General features: G+C 37.0%; 1 pseudogene; it reads left to right on the top strand.

Annotated features, from left to right (window-relative positions):
* The first annotated feature begins 406 nt into the window (after window positions 1–406).
* On the top strand, window positions 407–6,226 carry LOC113771387 (annotated as a pseudogene).
* The last annotated feature ends 1,463 nt before the right edge of the window (window positions 6,227–7,689 follow it).

The raw sequence follows: 7,689 nt of genomic DNA, 5'->3' as shown, positions 1-7,689 counted from the left end.
GAAACAACAAAAATACCCCGGGGAGAGCAGATGAAAACCAGTGAACAGTAGCCCCAAAATGTCTTCTTATCTTGTATAAGGATATATATATATATATATATTTATTTATTTATTTATTTGTTGAGGTGCTTCTCATGCTGTTGTGATTAAAGATTGTTCAGTTCAGTAGTGTTTTTGTTATTGTTTTTATTCCACAACTCAAAACAAGTATGCACTTGAATATTCATCTCTTTGCTTGGTAAATTTTGATGCAGTTTATCATGTTTCCTGTGTTTAGCTACTTTAGTCTGAAATGTCTATTGTTTTGAGAAGCCATCATTTTGCTTTATGTAGTACTGAGGTTTTTCCAGTGGAGACTTTTTAAGATGAGAACATATATATCTAATGCTGATTCTTCCTTGTGACCATGACAACAATGAACATGTCTCCTTTTCATATAGTGCAGGTCTTAATTTGGTTTGAAGAATGGAAAAGAAAAAAAAAAAAAAGAGTGACAATGAGGTCTGTTCTCAACCTTTGTCCCCTCCACCACCTGTTGTACCACCGGGCGTAAAGCCTGAGAAAGCAGATAGGCCTGAACGTACCTTAATCAGTAGGCCGGGGTTTGGGAGATCTGGGCGACCTGTCTCTCTGCTCACTAACTACTTTAGAGGCTCTGCCAACCACCCAGATGAAATTTTTTATCAATACACGGTAAGTTTCTCTTTTCTGTGATTGGCTTTCATTTCTAAAGCCCATTTTCTTCATCAAGTTCATTGCGAAACAATATATGTATGTTTCTACCAGTTCGGGGCAAGGGAAAACTGTTAACAGCAAGGGAATTGGGAGAAATGTTATGGATAAACTTTTCCAGACCTATTTCTCCGAGTTAGCTGGAAAAAATTTGCATATGATGGAGAAAAAGCTCTATATACAGCACGTCCTCTGCCTAAAATTAAGTCAGCTCCTCGTAGTTCTGCAGGAGTTCATGGTCAAACGGTAAGTAGCACTTCAGTTGACCTTGATTTTCACTTGACTTTCCACATTACACAAGATTCATGGAGTTATTACTCTAATGGAAACACCTTTTTTCACTCTGAAGGGTGAGTCCTTCCCAGACAGGAAGTCCCAGTGAGTCCGGTAAAAGATCAAAGCGTTCTCTGCAATGTAAATCATTTACAGTAGATATCAGTTACGCTGCCAAAATACTCTTGGAGTCAATTTTTCTTGCCCTTCAAGGAGCTGAACCAGAAAGAGTTCAAGGTGCATTAAGAGTTCTTTGATATTGTACTGAGACAACAAGCTGCTAATAGGTACAGCTGAAAATTTTCCATTTTGGTTAACGTTGAGAAATTGCTCTTTCCTCTAAACTCTTTTGATTATGGGCAATGGGTGCCAGGGGTTGCCTTTTGGTGAGGCAGTCGTTCTTCCATGATGGTTTGAGGTTTTTTCACTGATATTGGAGCGGGTGTTACTGATTGTTGGGGATTCCATACAAGCTTTCGGCTGAAGCCTTAGAGGATTCGGATTGTAACCAATGTACATTGCTGTAACCCATTGCTTGTCTTCTGCTTCATTACTATTGCCTGTTAACATTTTTCTTTGTAAATTGGCAGCCTATGAAAAATTATCCATATGATGATGAACCTATCCTCTCTGCTTGCGGTATCTGCATTGAAGAACAGCTTAGTCAAGTTGATGGCCGTGTCCTAGATGCACCAAAGTTGATGTTTCGCACATCTAAATATAGTACAATTGTGCAAGTTATGATATGCTTATATTTTGATAAGCAGTCTTCTTTCCTTTATCCTTGCTTATTACAGTTGAAGGTTAGTAGCAATGAAGATTGCTTCGCTCGTAATGGCCGGTGGAACTTCAACAACAAGGTATTGCCAATTTCTTACGTGTTAAAATGGTGAACTCAGAGCATGTGGCTCTTGCAAGGAGCAGGATAGTTATATATGCTGCCTTAGCAGAAGAGTCATTTTTGTGTTTTTATCTAGTTACCTACTTTCCTCTCTAAACAAGATTATTGTCACCATTGGGGTGCGAAAGGAGGGAAAGAAAGAACGTAGATAAAGTGATGCTAATTCATCAATTTTTTGTGTACTTGTATGACATTGTACTTAATTTAGAAATCTGAGAAGTTTATTTCTGATGCAGTTAGTGATGCATTTTCTTCTTGTAAAGAAACTAGTACATCCAATGAAGATAGAACTTTGGGCAGTTGTCAACTTCTCTGCCCGTTATGACACCAGTTATCTTTCAAGGGAGCTTATTAATTGTGTAAGAAAGAAGGACATTGTATGTTAATCAACATTCTAGCTTCTAATTACTTCAATTTCTTTAAAAAATATGTCCTAAATTCCCTTCGTTTATTCTTCAGCATATAAAACAACCATATTCACTGATAGAGGAAGCCAAAAATCTATAACTTAGCGTTGCAGAATGAGTTCAGATGATGCAGCTTAAGTCCAAGCTTCCTAAAGCTCCTCAATTTCTGCTATGTGTACTGGCAGAGTGGAAAATTTCTGATATATACGTTTAAATTTTCTGGGTAGTGTGACAAAACTTATACTGATTGAGTTCTATTTATGACATCAAGGCCCTTGGAAGAAAATGAATCTCTGTGATCATGGTATTGTTACTCAATGCCTGTCTCCCTCCAAGATCAATGACCAATACCTGACAAATGTACTTCTTAAAATCAATGCTAAGGTAATTGGCTCACCAAAAACAACTCAAGGTATTATTATTTTGTTCTAACATTTCTTTAATATCTTGATGTTTTTGCAATCGTGTTCCATAGCTTGGAGGGATCAATTCGTTGGTATCAATAGAGTGACCCTCGCGTATCCCACTTGTCAAGGATACTCCAACAATGATCTTGGGGATGGATGTCTCTCATGGGCCACCTAACCAATCACTTGTTCCATCTATAGCTGCTGTAATTATGCTACACAGAATTATTGCCTGCACATACCAATTTTGTCTGTGATGCTGAAGTTTTCCCATTTTTCTTATCTTTATTGACCAGTTCGTTGGATCTAGATCTTGTCCATTTGATGTCAAAGTACAGAGCTGCTGTTCGTAAGCAATCATGAAAGTTGGAAATGATTGAATCATTAGCAAATGGAGAAGATGATGGCATCATGAGGCGTGTTTAATTTGGAATTGTCCTTTAGTCTAGTAACATCATTAAGAATTCTGTGGAACTTACAGGCAAACTGAATTACTACATATCTTAATCATATTTCAGCGAACTGCTTTTGGACTTTTATGCTGCAATAATGTGCAAAAACCAGCTCAGATTATTGTTTTCAGGTATACTCTTGTTGAGGCTAAAGCTTATATTGCTGTAGAACTTACACATCTTCACTTAGTAGATTGTTGGTGAACAATTTGCCAGCTTTACATTTATTTAGATGGTTTGTGAAGACTGATTCTAATAACTGACAAATAAGAAGTCGTACATCATCTTCTTTTTCTTTTTTTTTTTTTGGTTGGTGAGGGGGTAGGGGCAATGGTTTTTGGATTATTTCTGCCTATGGCATTAGTTTGCTTCTTTAGTAAGTATCACTCGAGTATAGATGAATGGAATGCAAGGACATTGCTTTTGCTTTGCACAACTAGTCCACCCTGCCCTGGTTTGTGAACTAGACATGTTCGGTTGCATTAATAACATAGTGCTGCCATGACATTTTCAATTGGGAATTCCAGAAATGACATTTGGTTCTTACTTTTAGTGATAGGAAAGCTTATCAGGATGCATATGGCTATTAAAAATAAATCCATTTATGCAGTCTTTTCATGCTAAATATCCATTTGAATTTACACTGGATTGTTGAAAGCTTAGTTGCCTTACTCTTATTCTATGATTGTTTCTTGTTTGGGGTTTAACGATTTTCTCATGCAGGGACAACTTCTGCTTGCTTATTTATCTTTATCGTAAATAAGAACATTTGTTCTATGTGATAAATCAACCATTGTCGTGGTTTATTGACCGTATCTTTCCCTCTCAGGGATGGAGTGAGTGAATCACAACTTAGTCAGGTCCTGAATTTTGAGCATGATCAAATGATAAAGGAATTTCAGCCATTATGCACATCGTGATTTGATGTTTTCCTTTGAGGAAACATTTTCTGCTTGGTCTAGTGAGGTCTTTGGGGGTTTATAGATCTGTCATGTTTTCATAGGATCTTTTCCATTTCCTCCAAATGATTGTACCCTGTCTAATCAAGTGAAGACTTTATTATGTCAATGGTTGTGCGAATATTTTGTAACTCAGAAAGCCATCTGTCGTGCTGTAGTGTCCACAAGCAGGTGTTTAGTCCATCTGGAGTCTGCACCCCTTTTCCTTATTATTTTCTTCGAGGTTTCCAAATTTTTCAGGCTTGCAACGAGTACGCTTACGAGCATCTTGGTGAGGTGGACTTTCCCAAATTCACTGTGATTGTGGCTCAAAAGAATCAACAGACCAAATTATTTCAAGATGGTGCCCCAGAAAATTTTCCACCAGGTCTGCACAGATTAATTATAACTATCATTGTAATTCTTAAGGTCTATCGACATTTCTGCCTTCCCACCTGGTTTTCATGTCTTGCGATTTGCTTTCCTACCTCATTTCAGATGTCTAAGGCTCTGTCTGTCTGTCTGTCTCTCTCTCTCTCAATGTGTGCAGGTACTGTTGTGGACACAAAAGTAGTCCGTCCGAGAAATTATGACTTTTTCATGCGTGCCCAAGCAGGGATGATTTTAAGTTATTAGTATCTGGATTGGGTTTATGTAGTTAAATGGTATTCTAAGTCGTGAAATGATCACCTTGCTAGTAATTTCCTCGATCCGGAGAATACTGAAGGTAGATGCAGAACCTGAAACTTGACATTTAAATAAGACTTAAGATATCGTATAAAAACATCCCTCGTGGTCAACTGAAATACAAGGCGGAATTTTTCCCTTCAAGGTTAAGGAATTGTGTGCCAAAAATGTGTCTATGCTGAAGATAGCTTGGTAATGCTTCGCTTGAAAGTAAAGAAATTTCGCTTTCTTCAATTAACTGGGAACTTCTTGGCCTGCCCACTATCATGTCTGGCTTAATGTGATTGGTTTCTCTCCTGATCACTTACAACACCTCATCCTTTGTCTCTCATGTGTCTAAGATAGAGTGTGTTCTTTTCTTTCCATCGATTTTGCTGCCTCTAGCTTAGCTTCTTCATTTGATTAACATAATTATGTTTGGCTATTGTAGCTGCCAGAGGAGTACCACTGCTATTTCCATTGGTATTTTCACTTTGCTAGATCATTTTGTAATGGTCCATGATTTGAATGTCGTTTGATGGAGAAGGTTGATTTCATAATCTCGTGCATTTCTTTGCAGCGGCTCCCGTTTATTATGTACATCTTGCAGCCCAGCAAATGGGGCAGTTTATAAAGTTTGAGGATTCTTCTGAAACTTCTTCCGAGCACAAGAGTGACATCAATTCACTTGGTAGCATTTCAGTTCCTAAGCTCCCCAGCTAGAGGAAAAGGTTGCACGCTCCATATTCTTTTGCTGAAGTTGCTGATTTTGATTTAAGTACCTGCAATAATTTAGTAATATACTGTTTAGCCAACTCCAACTGTCCATCTTGCAGGCTAGAACCTTTTGAATTAATCCCATCCTCCTCCTCAATCTAGAAAACCTTGAGGATTTGCAGGATTTATTATGTCAGCTCTGACATATTGTAGAACCATGTCCTTGAAATAACTTCATTTTTTGCTGATTATGTGCATTGCACCAACTGTAGGATTCTTGGGCATATTAATTCGAAGTTCATCTCGGTGGGATGTTAGATCTCAACTACTGTCATATCTTCTACCATGTAACTATCTCCCTCTTGCATATTCTTCGCTTTTCCCAGCAGTTGCTATTGATGGTTTTTTAAGCCGAAGTTGTGATAAAAATGGTGGAGAAACTCGATTCATCTGTTTCAGTTTCGTCTAGACTCAATATCTTGAAAGCAGATGATTCATCCTTTATTGGGCAATGAAACGCAAGTACCATGGAGAAGAGGACAGAACAAAAGCAGCATTACATGCTCGTGATGATATTGACACTTGAACTAAGGGAAATCAGGAATACTTGCTATTACAGAGCATGCAAAAAGTGATGTTCTCAGAACTGTTTCTTTCTTCTGCAAATATTTTCTTCAAGTTCCTGACTTGAGAGAAAGAAGTTACTCTTCTGGGCTTCTGTTACGATTTAAGAATGCAGCAAGTCACCATTGACTTGAAATTTTTCAAGGAGAATCTAAAATGGTTGTTAAGACATTGGTTTTATAGTCTTAATAATGTAAAATTTAATATGCTGTGCTAAGCAATTCCAATCCAGTGGTGTAATCTAATTCTAGCAAATGGACGAAAGTTTAATCTAAGCCAGTTTGTATTTCTGCAACGTTTCTCTATTCGGCATTGCCATAAATCCAGTGGTTTAATTAGTTTACTGAATAACTAAAGTCCAATTAAAAGTGTAAGAAGTGATCTGAACAAAGAAATAATCCTTCTGAGTCAGTCAATCATTAGATACATCTGAAACTTAGCCTTAGATTTCTATGTATCACATTAGGTCAACCGGAACTCTTAGGGTCAGTTCTAGACAGAATGAAGGATTATTTCCGGTTGACCTAATGTAATACGTAGAAATCTAACTAGACAGAATTAGTTCTAGATTAGGGCACGTTAGATTTCAACTAGATTTAACAGTTCTAAACAGAATGAAACATATGTAGAACACCAATAATAATTAGAGTAAGTTTTTTTTATGCACTGTTAGTGTAGAAAATTTTTTATACTAGCAAGTTTAAATCATGCCAAATAATATGAATTTAATTTAAAATTCAAATCATACACACGTGATATACATTCATAACTATTAGTATAAAAAAATTTCCACATTTCAATGTATAAAAAATTAATCCTAATAATTAACTTTTTCAATGTAAACAAAACCAGCCACGTTGACTAGAGTTGCACATAAAAGCTTACTTTGAATGCACAAAGGTCCTCGTCCCCTTAAATTTCGGAAACTCGGTCGTATCAATTGAGTTTTCTGTTTTCTTAAAGTAGAGTGGCAAAACTCTAACCACTTCTCACTATGAGATTCTAAATATTACAGTGTCATAGGACTCGAAACTCTACTCTACTCTACTCCAACACTTTTCCAAGGTACTACACATTGAAGTTACAATTTCACTCATTACAATAACCCTCGTCAAAGTTACAAACTCAACTAGCTCGCTTACAATTTTATAAGATTGACGAGACTCGATATAACCCATGGTTCGCCATCTCGGCCAAGTCCGATATGACTTGGCCGAGTCATAACTGGAACGGAAGAAACTGGCAAGATACCAATTTCCGAATCATGGATAATTTCATATCCACGGCAGCTCGCTCTGACACGATCAATATTGACCGATTCAAATCCATGATGCATGAAATCGGTCAAAATATTCAAGTTAATTCGGAGTCAACTTGGATATTTTTTTAGATTGTACCTTTTTTGATATTTTCTATTTTTAGTAATTTTTTTAGATTTTTTTTGAAAATTTTTATGTGCTATATAATGTGCGTATCACCTGATATTCAACCAATATACTGTGACGGATATGGAACAATCGCGACCATGACCTGAGACCACGAATCATGATATAACCTCTGTAGGCAACTTTG

This window comes from Coffea eugenioides, chromosome 5 (genome assembly GCF_003713205.1).
Source record: "Coffea eugenioides isolate CCC68of chromosome 5, Ceug_1.0, whole genome shotgun sequence".
Classification (NCBI taxonomy): domain Eukaryota; kingdom Viridiplantae; phylum Streptophyta; class Magnoliopsida; order Gentianales; family Rubiaceae; genus Coffea; species Coffea eugenioides.
This window is presented reverse-complemented; position numbering and strand designations above follow the sequence as displayed.